At 39.1% G+C, this 16,793-nt stretch overlaps 1 protein-coding gene across 6 annotated transcripts in view; it reads right to left on the minus strand.

Annotated features, from left to right (window-relative positions):
* Window positions 1-16,793, minus strand: part of AHR (aryl hydrocarbon receptor) — a 503,901-nt gene that overhangs the window by 333,592 nt on the left and 153,516 nt on the right. The window lies entirely within an intron of this gene.

Genomic DNA, 16,793 nt, shown 5'->3' on the forward strand with positions numbered 1-16,793 from the left:
GGGCAGTTGCCACACTGCAAGCTCCTTCAGTTTCTGGTCATTTCCATTGAAATAGAGAGGAAAGGAAAGTGGCTGACAGAGCCACTCTTCCCAGCCGTAGTCACGTCAGCTGGGGCTAGAGAAGGGAATGTGGGAAGTTTTCTGATTTTTTCGTAGAAAAAGACTTAGTGTCAGCAGCTTTCTCTCTAATCTCTTTCTCCTTTGCAAACACCCCTCTCTTCCCATCCCCTTTCAGATGCAGGGAAACATTTGCCCTACAATTTAAATAACTTAACAACAATGTAAATAACAGATACTCGTTTTCACGAGAGTGATTTTAAGCTGTACCTCAGGCCAGCTTCTCAAAATTATAATTCACTTGGCTGATGTTACAGAAGAAACCTTGGAGGTGAAGGAGAACAAGAAATGAGAGTCGGACAGAACACGGAGGGTGGAACAAATACCCTAGGATTTCCAGAGGTTCAGAGAGCGCACTGTCAGAATGTCTACTGGTACGTAGTCAGGGTCCATTCTCAAAGGGGAAAGTTGCAGGAAGTCTCATCCCCTGGGAACTTCAAAATCCTGTCAGCTGGTGGGCAGGGACAGGAGCTGAGGTCTCATCCCTCCCCTGGAAGGCCAGGCAGCCACCCAGTCTGTTACATGGATGTGTTTTGCCGGAGGCAAGTCACAGCTGAGGACAAAAATGCTAAAGTCAGGATTGTTCCTATAACTTTCCACACAGCATCCTCATGAGGGTGATTCCAGGAATCCCTGGGGACAGCAATCCAGGGATGCTCAAGTCCATGATATAAAATGAATACAGTTGCCCCTCCTTACCTGTGGATGTGGAAATTCATTAACTGAAGGGTGGGGAAGGGGCATAGGGGACAGTGCTGAGGGGCAACAGAATATTCCACAAAAGTCCTAAAATGCAGTGGTGGTGTTTTCCCCAGTACTACCCCAGAGCAAGATTTTGAAGTACGTGGAAGAGAAAAGGACAACAGTTTGGTTGATCAAGACTTTGCCTCAGTCATATTTCAGTCATACTTCCTTTTGGAGACATGGAAGTCTTTAGGGTAATGCTCTATTTACAATATAAATCTGATTTTCCTTATTAGCTATTCAGCTTTTTCTTGACAAATTAACATTTGATACTTGATAATTCTATTTAGAGACTTTGTTAAGGGGAAAACAGCCCTCTATAAATGACTAAATTCCCTATGCTTACCTCAGACCTAATTATTTGACAGAAGGTACAGATTGCTTTGGTATTTTGGTAAATGGGATTAAGGTTTGTAGGATTCTCTCTCTCATGAACAAGAAAATAGCTGAGGGCAAATGGGTTGAATAGAAGGCTCTTTTGAAATACTGAGTGCCCAGGAAATAGCTCTCCTGCCGTACTGAAAAGTTCCTTTTTGGCTTTTCTTTGCAGACTTCGGTTCTACAGAGATGTATTCTGATACAGAAAAATAGCACTCTATTTCTTATCTCAGACTACATCTCTAAGCAGGGCTGAACAGAAAGAATTCTAATGCCACTTCCTGTCTCCCTGCGTTAGCTCTAATACTTCAGTGCTGACCGCAAAATAGATGGTGTAGATTATAAAGCACCAGCTAGTGGAGGCCAGTGGATCCTGTTTCAGTTTGAAACAGCAAAATGCCACTAATCCAATTAAGAAAGTTCAGCTTCCCAGGGCACTGAAAGAAAATGTCTCTCAGGAGAGATTTGAATGTGATAGAATTAAGGCTTGATCCTCTCCAGTACATTTTGTGGACCTGTTAGTCAGGAAAATAATTAGAGATCATCAAAAAACCATATATATGTGCAAATGTGTTTACAAGAAATTTGATAAAGCATTGTTTTCCCCACCGTCTTGTGAACTAAGAGCATTGCCACATACATATCTTCACGTGTGGTTTTCTACTCCCTCAGGTTTTCTTGTTAAAACCATATGCTAACACTTAACCCAGAACTTACCTCTTTTGTGAAAATTTTCCCAGTCTAGGATTTTAAAATTTATTCTACTTCCTACTTCCTATAATAACCACTGCATGCTACTGTTTACCTCATCATTTGCAAGTTACTATTCACTCATTCATTCACTTACCTAGTCAACACATATGTATTCAAAGCTCACACTGGGCTGGTCATTACACTACTTCCTAGATACACAGTGGTGATGAAAACAGAGGCAGTACTGTAAGAGCTTAAACTGTGCAAAGTTCTAGCCAAACAAACACAACACCACGGGGTTGGAGAGGAAGACATGGGAGAGGTAATTAAACTGGGTGATCAGGCAAGGCGGGTGATGATGAACATCTGTTCCTAGGGGCTGCCCAATATCCTGTGAATACCCTCCCTACATGGTTTTCTGCACTAGGAAAATAGCCCTCTTAAGCTGGAAATGAAAACCCTACCACATAGGACAATAAAACTGTTGTGTATCTTCAGATTCCTTCAACTGCCTGCTTCCTTCAGAAGGTGGTCCCCAGTTTTGGGCTGTGTCATCCCTGAGATGCAGCTCTGGCCTATACGGTCCACATCAAACCCTCCCCTCATTCCTACGTTAAAGACAAAAGTTATACCTCCTGCTGGGGCAGTCATCTTACAATCCTGAGATAACATAAGAATACTCACAAAGACAAAATGTACACAAGGACTCATACATACACTGTTTTTAGAGTCACCAAGGTCTACAACAGAACCTATACCATAACAAGTGTATAAAGAAGTATTTAACAAATGAGATTACCCACTTGCACAAAGAGAGGATATGGCAATAATTTCTAGAAAATGCTTTATGCTGTATTTGAGATAAGATTCGGGAAAATTGTCAGCCCAGTTGAACACTTTCTAAAATCTCCACAAATTTAGCAATTACTGAAACTTCCCATAAATTTCAAGTTAAGATCTCTACTCTCTAGGTAGCGTAGTAAACCTCAAGATTTAACTTTAGACCCCACTAACACCAACCCAGGGAGAAGGCAATGGCACCCCACTCCAGTATTCTTGTCTGGAAAATTCCATGGACAGAGAAGCCTGGTGGGCTGCAGTCCATGGGGTCGCTAAGAGTCGGACACGACTGAGAGACTTCACTTTCACTTTTCACTTCCATGCACTGGAGAAGGAAATGGCAACCCACTCCAGTGTTCTTGCCTGGAGAATCCCAGGGACAGGGGGGCCTGGTGGGCTGCCGTCTATGGGGTTGCACAGAGTTGGACATGACTGAAGCGACTTAGCAGCAGCAGCAGCAACACCAACCCACAGACATCAGATTTACTCTCTTAGCCAAGGTAGCAAGTAGAGAGAGATCGTTCCTTCTCTTATGCCAGTGAGGGAAGCATGGCTGCCTACTGTGAGCAGGTTCATGGAGCAGTAAACCAGAGTTAAGTCACTGGCTGACATTATTTATCTTAGCAGTTTCTTGAGGAAATGAATGCTTGAAGTCCAAGTTCCCCAAATGAAGCTCTGCCATAAGTATTTATCAGTATCAGTTCAGTTCAGTTCAGTCACTCAGTCATGTCTGACTCTTTGCGACCCCATGAATTGTAGCACACCAGACCTCTCTGTCCATCATCAACTCCCGGAGTTCACTCAAATAAGATGGCCATCCAGCCATCTCATCCTCTGTCCTCCCCTTCTCCTCCTGCCCCCAATCCCTTCCAGCATCAGAGTCTTTTCCAATGAGTCAACTCTTCGCATGAGGTGGCCAAAGTACTGGAGTGTCAGCTTTAGCATCATTCCTTCCAAAGAACACCCAGGACTGGTCTCCTTTAGGATGGACTGGTTGGATCTCCTTGCAGTCCAAGGGACTCTCAAGAGTCTTCTCCAACACCACAGTTCAAAAGCATCAATTCTTCAGCCCTCGGCTTTCTTCACAGTCCAACTCTCACATCCATACATAACCACTGGAAAAACCATAGCCTTGACTAGATGGACCTTTGTTGGCAAAGTAATGTCTCTGCTTTTGAATATGCTATCTAGTATACTTCCATATAAAAATGTTGCCCATTGGTATGCTCTGTCTATATAACTAGAATACATTTCAATTACTGATTATTTGTTATTTCAGCCAAACTTCTTTTAAACTAATATTGCTTTGGAGATCAGTCTCCCATTTTATATTTTGTCCCTTTTCACTGTACTTGAATAATGCATGAGTGGAATAGTGGAAGTTTTTTTTTTTTTTTTTAACTCAATTTCCCACTATCTACATGTAGGAGAATGAATAAACCAAGGGAAAATATTTTTCTTTTTTAATTGACACCTTTGAGATTTTCCTCTCTAGCATTCTCTGAAATTAAGTTAGTTCATTCCAACAGACACCAGAGAGAAAAAAACATTCTTGTCATTAAGACAAGAAAATATGCACATAAAATTAATCGTGAAAACGTACTCATGGTTATATGGGTTAGCACAGTCCAAGAACCAATATTCCATTTGGTCTCGCCCATAAAGTCAATGTCTGGGGAAAAAAACTAATAATTGAAATTCTAATTCATGTTTTCTGGTACAGTAGAGCACTTTTTTTTAAACAGTTTATGCTAATTACATTCAGATGCATTAACATTATGATATTATTAAAAGTGAGAGGAAGAAGACAAGTCAAATTCCATTATCACAAATGAGGTTTTATGTTTCCATGCTAGAACAGTTAGCTTCTTCATTACACAAAACTGTCATATAAATGATGAGCTAAATTCCAGGACAGAGGTGGAGCTTATCACCAAAATGACTGAGACAATGATGTCCCATTGAACTGTTTACTGAATAGGCTTATGAAAATTATGTATTAGGACTCACAACTAAAATATAGTATGCCATACAGAATAACTAATGAGTTACATAAAATGTAGACTAGTAGAAGTCTAGTAGTAACATGATATTCTATTTATACACTGTAGTAAAAAAAAAAATAATAGAATAATGTCACTAGAACCTGTATCCCACACTGGAGAAAAAATATCAAAGGAGATGAGCTCACACAGAGATACATATACTCAAGCAAAGCCCTTTTTGAGAAGTGCTAAAACTAAAGCATTCAATTTTTCAATAAAAATTCTACCACTTTGCCTTGTCCCTTTAAGGCTCACTCAGTTCTGAACGAATCTATGTCATCTAGATAACCATTATGTTGTTGTTGTCCTTTAGTCGCTAAGTTGTATCCAGCTGTTTTGTGACCCTATAGACTCTAGCCCACCAAGCTCCTCTGTCCATGGGATTTCTCAAGCAAGAATACTGGAGTCGGTTGCCATTTACTTCTCCAGGACCCAAGGATTGAACTTGCATCTTCTGCATTGGCAGGTGGGTTCTTTACCACTGAGCCACCAGTATAGCATCATCAGATCAGATCAGATCAGATCAGTCGCTCAGTCGTGTCCGACTCTTTGCGACCCCATGAATCGCAGCACGCCAGGCCTCCCTGTCCATCACCAACTCCCGGAGTTCACTCAGACTCCTGTCCATTGAGTCAGTGATGCCATCCAGCCATCTCATCCTCTGTCGTCCCCTTCTCCTCCTGCCCCCAATCCCTCCCAGCATCAGGGTCTTTTCCAATGAGTCAACTCTTTGCATAAGGTGGCCAAAGTACTGGAGTTTCAGCTTTAGCATCATTCCTTCCAAAGAAATCCCAGGGCTGATCTCCTTCAGAATGGACTGGTTGGCTCTCTTTGTAGTCCAAGGGACTCTCAAGAGTCTTCTCCAACACCACAGTTCAAAAGCATCAATTCTTCGGCACTCAGCCTTCTTCACAGTCCAACTCTCACATCCATACATGACCACAGGAAAAACCATAGCCTTGACTAGATGGACCTTTGTTGGCAAAGTAATATCTCTGCTTTTGAATATGCTATCTAGGTTGGTCATAACTTTCCTTCCAAGGAGTAAGCGTCTTTTAATTTCATGGCTGCAGTCACCATCTGTAGTGATTTTGGAGCCCAAAAAAATAGTCTGACACTGTTTCTACTGTTTCCCCATCTATTTCCCTTGAAGTGCTGGGACTGAATGCCATGATCTTCATTTTCTGAATGTTGAGCTTTAAGCCAACTTTTTCACTCTCCACTTTCACTTTCATCAAGACGCTTTTTAGTTCCTCTTCACTTTCTGCCGTAAGGGTGGTGTCATCTGCATGTCTGAGGTGATTGATATTTCTCCTGGCAATCTTGATTCCAGCTTGTGTTTCTTCCAGTCCAGAGTTTCTCATGATGTACTCTGCATATAAGTTAAATAAACAGGGTGACAATATACAGTCTTGACGTACTCCTTTTCCTATTTGGAACCAGTCTGTTGTTCCATGTCCAGTTCTAACTGTTGCTTCCTGACCTGCATACAAATTTCTCAAGAGGCAGATCAGGTGGTCTGGTATTCCCATCTCTTGAAGAATTTTCCACAGTTTATTGTGATCCACGCAGTCAAACGCTTTGGCACAGTCAATAAAGCAGAAATAGATGTTTTTCTGGAACTCTCTTGCTTTTTCTATGATCCAGTGGATGTTGGCAATTTGATCTCTGGTTCCTCTGCCTTTTCTAAAACCAGCTTGAACATCAGGAAGTTCACAGTTCACATATTGCTGAAGCCTGGCTTGGAGAATTTTGAGCATGACTTTACTAGCATGTGAGATGAGTGCAATTGTGCGGTAGTTTGAGCATTCTTTGGCATTGCCTTTCTTTGGGATTGGAATGAAAACTGACCTTTTTCAGTCCTGTGGCCACTGCTGAGGTTTCCAAATTTGCTGGCATATTGAGTACAGCACTTTCACAGCATCATCTTTCAGGATTTGGAATAGCTCAACTGGAATTCCATCACCTCCACTAGCTTTGTTCATAGTGATGCTTTCTAAGGCCCACTTGACTTCACATTCCAGGATGTCTGGCTCTAGGTCAGTGATCACACCATCGTGATTAATTGGGTCATGAAGATCTTTTTTGTACAGTTCTTCTGTGTATTCTTGACATCTCTTCTTAATATCTTCTGCTTCTGTTAGGTCCATACCATTTCTATCCTTTACCAAGCTCATCTTTGCAAGAAATGTTCCTTTGGTATCTCTGATTTTCTTGAAGAGATACCTAGTCTTTCCCATTCTGTTGTTTTCCTCTATATCTTTGCATTGATCACTGAAGAAGGCTTTCTTATCTCTTCTTGCTATTCTTTGGAACTCTGCATTCGGATGTTTGTATCTTTCCTTTTCTCCTCTGCTTTTTGCTTCTCTTCTTTTCACAGCTATTTGTAAGGCCTCCCCAGACAGCCATTTTGCTTTTTTGCATTTCTTTTCTATGGGAATGGTCTTGATCCCTGTCTCCTGTACAATGTCACGAACCTCATTCCATAGTTCATCATAGCATCATACACTATGCAAAAATGAAAGATGACTAGGTTTCCACATAGAGCCTATGAGTCTTGGCCTTATGTTCTGTTTTTAACTATGTAAGGCAGCTGTTAGAAAGTCTTGTGTTATTAAACTGCATTGTATTAGGACAACTTTCCAACTGCTCTATGTCTATGTATGTGATACAAACAATACAAGCACGAAACTGTATAGTCAGGTATATTTTATGACAGACACTATATATGGAAAGAGGGGAAAGAGGATTTAGGGCAATGGTAGGACCTGAGTTGGATCTTGAAGGGTAGTTAGGATGTAAAAAGGTTTAGCAAAGACAAACAGCCAATTTGTTTAACTTGATTAATATATACAACAGAACGTTACTCAGCTATAAAACAGAATGAAATAATTTCATAAGCAGGAACATGGAGGACCTAGAGATTCTCACACAAAGTGAAATAAGCAAGAAAAAGACAAGCATCATATGATATCACATAGGTGTGAAATCTAAAAAAAAAAATACAGATGAACTCATTTATAGAACAGAAATAGACAAACATAGAAATCAAACTATGGTTACCAAAGGGGTAAGTGGGGGATGGATAAATTCGGAGTCTGGGATTAATATATACACACTATTATATATAAAAATGGCAGAAAGTGAAGGGGAACTAAAGAGCCTCTTGATGGTAGTGAAAGAAGAGAGTGAAAAAGCTGGTTTAAAACTCAACATTCAAAAAAACAAAGATCATGGCATCCAGTTCCACCACCTCATGGCAAACAGATGGTTAAACAATGGAAATAGTGACAGACTGTTTTCTTGGGCTAAAAAATCACTGTGGACAGTAACTGCAACCATGAAATTAAAAGACACTTGCTCCTTGGAAGAAAAACTATGGCAAACCCATAGAGCATATTAAAAAGCAGAGACGTGGGAGGGAGGAGCCAAGATGGCGGAGGAGTAGGACGGGGACAACACTTTCTTCCCCACAAATTCATCAAAAGAGCATTTAAATGTCGAGTAAAATCCACAAAACAACTTCTGAACGCCGGCAGAGGACATCAGGCACCCAGAAAAGCAACCCAACTCTTCGAAAGGAGAGAGAAGAAATACAGCTCCACCCACCAGAACACCAACACAAGCTTCCCTAACCAAGAAACCTTGACAAGCCACCTGTACAAACCCACACACAGTGAGGAAACGCCACAATAAAGAGAACTCCACAAACTGCCAGAATACAGAAAGGACACCCCAAACTCAGCAATTTAAACAAGATGAAGAGACAGAGGAATACTCAGCAGATAAAGGAACAGGATAAATGCCCACCAAACCAAACAAAAGAGGAAGAGATAGGGAATCTACCTGATAAAGAATTCCGAATAATGATAGTGAAATTGATCCAAAATCTTGAAACTAAAATGGAATCACAGATAAATAGCCTGGAGACAAGGATTGAGAAGATGCAAGAAAGGTTTAACAAGGACCTAGAAGAAATAAAAAAGAGTCAATATATAATGAATAATGCAGTAAAAGAAATTAAAAACACTCTGGAGGCAACAAATAGTAGAATAACAGAGGCAGAAGATAGGATTAGTGAATTAGAAGATAGAATGGTAGAAATAAATGAATCAGAGAGGATAAAAGAAAAACGAATTAAAAGAAATGAGGACAATCTCAGAGACCTCCAGGACAATATTAAACACTACAACATTCGAATCATAGGGGTTCCAGAAGAAGAAGACAAAAAGAAAGACCATGAGAAAATACTTGAGGAGATAATAGTGGAAAACTTCCCTAAAATGGGGAGGGAAATAATCACCCAAGTCCAAGAAACCCAGAGAGTCCCAAACAGGATAAACCCAAGGAGAAACACCCCAAGACACATATTAATCAAATTAACAAAGATCAAACACAAAGAACAAATATTAAAAGCAGCAAGGGAAAAACAACAAATAACACACAAGGGAATTCCCATAAGGATAACAGCTGATCTTTCAATAGAAACTCTTCAAGCCAGGAGGGAATGGCAAGACATACTTAAAATGATGAAAGAAAATAACCTACAGCCCAGATTATTGTACCCAGCAAGGATCTCATTCAAGTATGAAGGAGAAATCAAAAGCTTTTCAGACAAGCAAAAGCTGAGAGAATTCAGCACCACCAAACCAGCTCTCCAACAAATACTAAAGGATTTTCTCTAGACAGGAAACACAAAAACAGTGTATAAACTCGAACCCAAAACAATAAAGTAAATGGCAACGGGATCATACTTATCAGTAATTACCTTAAACGTAAATGGGTTGAATGCCCCAACTAAAAGACAAAGACTGGCTGAATGGATACAAAAACAAGACCCCTACATATGTTGTCTACAAGAGACCCACCTCAAAACAAGGGACACATACAGACTGAAAGTGAAGGGCTGGAAAAAGATTTTCCATGCAAATAGGGACCAAAAGAAAGCAGGAGTAGCAATACTCATATCAGATAAAATAGACTTTAAAACAAAGGCTGTGAAAAGAGACAAAGAAGGTCACTACATAATGATCAAAGGATCAATCCAAGAAGAAGATATAACAATTATAAATATATATGCACCCAACATGGGAGCACCACAGTACATAAGACAAATGCTAACAAGTATGAAAGGAGAAATTAACAATAACACAATAATAGTGGGAGACTTTAATACCCCACTTACACCTATGGATAGATCAACTAAACAGAAAATTAACAAGGAAACACAAACTTTAAACGATACAATAGACCAGTTAGACCTAATTGATATCTATAGGACATTTCATCCCAAAACAATGAATTTCACCTTTTTCTCAAGTGCACATGGAACCTTCTCCAGGATAGATCACATCCTGGGCCATAAAGCTAGCCTTGGTAAATTCAAAAAAATAGAAATCATTCCAAGCATTTTTTCTGACCACAATGCAGTAAGATTAGATCTCAATTACAGGAGAAAAATGATTAAAAATTCCAACATATGGAGACTGAACAACACGCTGCTGAATAACCAACAAATCACAGAAGAAATCAAAAAAGAAATCAAAATTTGCATCGAAACGAATGAAAATGAAAACACAACAACCCAAAACCTGTGGGACACGGTAAAAGCAGTCCTAAGGGGAAAGTTCATAGCAATACAGGCACACCTCAAGAAACAAGAAAAAAGTCAAATAAATAACCTAACTCTACACCTAAAACAACTAGAAAAGGAAGAAATGAAGAACCCCAGGGTTAGTAGAAGGAAAGAAATCTTAAAAATTAGAGCAGAAATAAATGCAAAAGAAACAAAAGAGACCAAAGCAAAAATCAACAAAACCAAAAGCTGGTTCTTTGAAAGGATAAATAAAATTGACAAACCATTAGCCAGACTCATCAAGAAACAAAGGGAGAAAAATCAAATCAACAAAATTAGAAACAAAATGGAGAGATCACAACAGACAACACAGAAATACAAAGGATCATAAGAGACTACTATCAACAATTATATGCCAATAAAATGGACAACGTGGAAGAAATGGACAAATTCTTAGAAAAGTACAACTTTCCAAAACTCGACCAGGAAGAAATAGAAAATCTTAACAGACCCATCACAAGCATGGAAATTGAAACTGTAATCAAAAATCTTCCAGCAAACAAAAGCCCAGGTCCAGACGGCTTCACAGCTGAATTCTACCAAAAATTTAGAGAAGAGCTGTCACCTATCCTGCTCAAACTCTTCCAAAACATTGCAGAGGAAGGTAAACTTCCAAACTCATTCTATGAGGCCACCATCACCCTAATACCAAAACCTGACAAAGATCCCACAAAAAAAGAAAACTACAGGCCAATATCACTGATGAACATAGATGCAAAAATCCTTAACAAAATTCTAGCAATCAGAATCCAACAACACATTAAAAAGATCATAAACCATGATCAAGTGGGCTTTATCCCAGGGATGCAAGGATTCTTCAATATCCGCAAATCAATCAATGTTATACATCACATTAACAAATTGAAAAAAAAACCATATGATTATCTCAATAGATGCAGAGAAAGCCTTTGACAAAATTCAACATCCATTTATGATAAAAACTCTCCAGAAAGCAGGAATAGAAGGAACATACCTCAACATAATAAAAGCTATATATGACAAACCCACAGCAAACATTATCCTCAATGGTGAAAAATTGAAAGCATTTCCTCTAAAGTTAGGAACAAGACAAGGGTGCCCACTTTCACCATTACTATTCAACATAGTTTTGGAAGTTTTGGCCACAGCAATCAGAGCAGAAAAAGAAATAAAAGGAATCCAAATTGGAAAAGAAGAAGTAAAACTCTCACTATTTGCAGATGACATGATCCTCTACATAGAAAACCCTAAAGATTCCACCAGAAAATTACTAGAAATAATCAATGACTATAGTGAAATTGCAGGATATAAAATCAACACACAGAAATCCCTTGCATTCCTATACACTAATAATGAGAAAACAGAAAGAGAAATTAAGGAAACAATTCCATTCACCATTGCAACGGAAAGAATAAAATACTTAGGAATATATCTACCTAAAGAAACTAAAGACCTATATATAGAAAACTATAAAACACTGGTGAAAGAAATCAAAGAGGACACTAATAGATGGAGAAATATACCATGTTCATGGATTGGAAGAATCAATATAGTGAAAATGAGTATAGTACCCAAAGCAATTTATAGATTCAACGCAATCCCTATCAAGCTACCAACAGTATTCTTCACAGAGCTAGAACAAATAATTTCACAATTTGTATGGAAATACAAAAAACCTCAAATAGCCAAAGCGATCTTGAGAAAGAAGAATGGAACTGGAGGGATCAACCTACCTGACTTCAGGCTCTACTACAAAGCCACAGTCATCAAGACAGTATGGTACTGGCACAAAGACAGAAATATAGATCAATGGAATAAAATAGAAAGCCCAGAGATAAATCCACACACCTATGGACACCTTATCTTTGACAAAGGAGGCAAGAATATACAATGGATTAAAGACAATCTCTTTAACAAGTGGTGCTGGGAAATCTGGTCAACCACTTGTAAAAGAATGAAACTAGAACACTTTCTAACACCATTCACCAAAATAAACTCAAAATCTAAAGATCTAAACGTAAGACCAGAAACTATAAAACTCCTAGAGGAGAACATAGGCAAAACACTCTCTGACATACATCACAGCAGGATCCTCTATGACCCACCTCCCAGAATATTGGAAATAAAAGCAAAAATAAACAAATGGGACCTAATTAACCTTAAAAGCTTCTGCACATCAAAGGAAACTATTAGCAAGATGAAAAGACAGCCTTCAGAATGGGAGAAAATAATAGCAAATGAAGCAACTGACTAACAACTAATCTCAAAAATATACAAGCAACTCCTACAGCTCAACTCCAGAAAAATAAACGACCCAATCAAAAAATAGGCCAGAGAACTAAATAGACATTTCTCCAAAGAAGACATACAGATGGCTAACAAACACATGAAAAGATGCTCAACATCACTCATTATCAGGGAAATGCAAATCAAAACCACTATGAGGTATCATTTCACACCAGTCAGAATGGCTGCAATCCAAAAGTCTACAAATAATAAATGCTGGAGAGGGTATGGAGAAAAGGGAACCCTCTTACACTGTTGGTGGGAATGCAAACTAGTACAGCCACTATGGAGAACAGTGTGGAGATTCCTTAAAAAACTTGAAATAGAACTGCCTTATGATCCAGCAATCCCACTGCTGGGCATACACACTGAGGAAACCAGAAGGGAAAGAGACATGTGTACCCCAATGTTCATCGCAGCACTGTTTATAATAGCCAGGACATGGAAGCAACCTAGATGTCCATCAGCAGATGAATGGATAAGAAAGCTGTGGTACATATACACAATGGAGTATTACTCAGCCATTAAAAAGAATACATTTGAATCAGTTCTAATGAGGTGGATGAAACTGGAGCCTATTATACAGAGTGAAGTAAGCCAGAAGGAAAAACATAAATACAGTATACTAACGCATATATATGGAATTTAGAAAGATGGTAACAATAACCCGGTGTACGAGACAGCAAAAGAGACACTGATGTATGGAACAGTCTTATGGACTCTGTGGGAGAGGGAGAGGGTGGGAAGATTTGGGAGAATGACATTGAAACATGTAAAATATCATGTAAGAAACGAATTGCCAGTCCAGGTTCGATACACGATACTGGATGCTTGGGGCTAGTGCACTGGGACGACCCAGAGGGATGGTATGGGGAGGGAGGAGGGAGGAGGGTTCAGGATGGGGAACCCATGTATACCCGTGGTGGATTCATTTTGATATTTGGCAAAACTAATACAATTATGTAAAGTTTAAAAATAAAATAAAATAAAATAAATAAATAAAAAGCAGAGACATTTCTTTGCTGACAAAGGTCCATATAGTCAAAACTATGGTTTTTCCAATAGTCATGTACAAACGTGAGAGTTGGACCATAAAGAAGGCTGAGTGCCGAAGAACTGTTATTTCAAACCACAGTGCCAGAGAAAACGCTTAAGAGACCCCTGAGGATAGCAAGGATATCCAACCAGTCCGTCCTAAAGGAAATCAGTCCTGAATATTCATTGGAAGGACTGAAGCAGAAGCTGAAGCTCCAATACTTTGGCCACTTGATGCAAAAAGCCAACTCATAGGAAAAGACCTGATGCTCGGAAAGACTGAAGGCAGGAGAAGGGGGAGACAGAGGATGAGATGGTCGGATGGCATCACTGACTCAATGGACATGAGTTTGAGCAAACTTGAGGAGATAGTGAAGGACAGGGAAGCCTGGCTTGCTGCAGTCCATGTGTTGCAAAGAATCAGACATGACTGAGAGACTGAACAACAACAGCAGCAGTATATAAACAGGATAACCAATGAGAATCTGCTGTAAGAACTATACTCAGTATCCTGTAGTAACCAATAAGGGAAAAGAATCTGAAAAAATTGGTATCTATATGTATATATAACTGAGCACTATGCTGTATACCTGAAACTAACACAACATTGTGAATCAACTATACTTCAAGAAAGAGAAAAAAAATTAGAAAGTTGAAAAAAACTAATATAGATAATAAATAAACATAATGATGAATTTAAATTCTCTTGTGGTTTAATTTATTAGTATAAACTTTATTTTGTGATACTATGAATAAACTGTGGAAAATTCTGAAAGAGATGGGAATACCAGACCACCTGACCTGCCTCTTGAGAAACCTATATGCAGGTCAGGAAGCAACAGTTAGAACTGGACATGGAACAACAGACTGGTTTTCCAAATAGGAAAAGGAGTACGTCAAGGCTGTATATTGTCACCCTGCTTATTTAACTTATATGCAGAGTATATAATGAGAAACGCTGGACTGGAAGAAACACAAACTGGAATCAAGATTGCCGGGAGAAATCTCAGTAACCTCAGATATGCAGATGACACCACCCTTATGGCAGAAAGTGAAGAGGAACTCAAAAGCCTCTTGATGAAAGTGAAAGAGGAGAGTAAAAAAGTTGGCTTAAAGCTCAACATTCAGAAAATGAAGATCATGGCATCTGGTCCCATCACTTCACGGGAAATAGAGGGGGAAACAGTGGAAACAGTGTCAGACTTTATTTTTTTGGGCTCCAAAATCACTACAGATGGTGACTGCAGCCATGAAATTAAAAGGCGCTTACTCCTTGGAAGGATGGTTATGCCCAACCTAGACAGCATATTCAAAAGCAGAGATATTACTTTGTCAACAAAGGTCCATCTAATCAAGGCTATGCTTTTTCCTGTGATCATGTATGGATGTGAGAGTTGGACTGTGAAGAAAGCTGAGCACTGAAGAATTGATGCTTTTGAACTGTGGTGTTGGAGAAGACCCTTCAGAGTCCCTTGAACTGCAAGGAGAGCCAACCAGTCCATTCTGAAGGAGATCAGCCCTGGGATTTCTTTGGAAGGAATGATGCTAAAGCTGAAATTCCAGTACTTTGGCCACCTCATGCGAATAGTTGACTCATTGGAAAAGACCCTGATGCTGGGAGGGATTGGGGGCAGGAGGAAAAGGAGACGACAGAGGATGAGATGGCTGGATGGCATCCCCGACTCGAATGTGAGTTTGAGTGAACTCCGGGAATTGGTGATGGACAGGGAGGCCTGGTGTGCTACGATTCACAGGGTTGCAAAGAGTCGGACACGACTGAGCGACTGAACTGAACTGAACTGATGACATCTTTATATATTTTGTCTCCAGTTATCTTTATTTTTCAGAGCACCTCTGTTTTCTACATAATTTTTCTACAAAAACACTCCCTTAACACTTTCACTAATTTCTATCTTTTTTGTGATGAAATTTTGAATTTCAAGCATTTTGGTAAATCAGAGCCTCACACACAGACTAGATTTATGATCCTGTACAGAACTTCTTTCACCGAATTGAATTCCACCACCACATTATAATGATAGCCATATGACTATTACTACATTTGTACCTATTAGGGAAAAGCTGTATCTTATATACTTTATACATATGCTCTAGATATCTTCTATATTACATCATATCTTTTTTATAATAAAGATAAAAAGGAAATGTTTCTCTCAGGGTTCAGCATGATAGAAAGCTCTGCTTCTCCTGAACAAAAGATTTTTCTTTCATTTTATAATCACAATGAAACTAAATACAGATCAATGTCCCTCTCTTCTTTTAGAAAAAGAATGGAAGAAAAGCTAAATTGATTATAGACCATTATCTCTCAGTAAATGGCAGATGGCCAAAATATTTTACCCAACCTTATCATATTAGGGACAGTTCAAATTCCGCCCAGTTAAACTCTACAAAGAGGATTCGCTCCCAATCCCAGTCTCTAACTAGAATGATCCTCACTGAATATGTGAAAACCTCATTTTCTCCCCCTGGCTCTTCAAGAGATCTAGAATCTGCTTTTTTAGTAATGACATAGAAAAACTGTCAAATTAATTAAGCTGACATGCATCTCCTTAGAGAACATCTATCTCAGGATATTAGAAAACCATTAGCAATTTTTTTTCATCAAACACTATCAGAGGATATGTTGGAAAAATAATTTTGAGACTTCTAATGCCAGCAGATATTTCACTTTAGCATTTTGAAAGATAATATGCATTAATTTTTGAAGTATCTTCTCTATTTAGATGTTCTATCTCTCAGTTTCAGTTTATGACTCATTTTAAGATAGCTAGCTACGACTAGCAAGAGAACAGTTTTGCCTGAAGATCCAATAAAGACCTATAGGAAAATGAAGTTTGGAGGAGACAGAACTTTGCAGCTGGCCCTGACCACCTCGGTCCTCAAGTGAGATGTGCAGAGTAAGAACCCTAGACAGGCTACTTTGGCTGGGAGTAATAAAAAGACTCAATTTGGACTTTGGAGGGTGGCTACCTAACTTGTCTTACATCTCAGCCCCTCAAGGACCCATGGCAGTTTCC

Source organism: Bos grunniens, chromosome 4, assembly GCF_055505025.1.
Source record: "Bos grunniens cultivar Pamir isolate PY7600 chromosome 4, Bosgru_T2T1.0, whole genome shotgun sequence".
Lineage (NCBI taxonomy): Eukaryota > Metazoa > Chordata > Mammalia > Artiodactyla > Bovidae > Bos > Bos grunniens.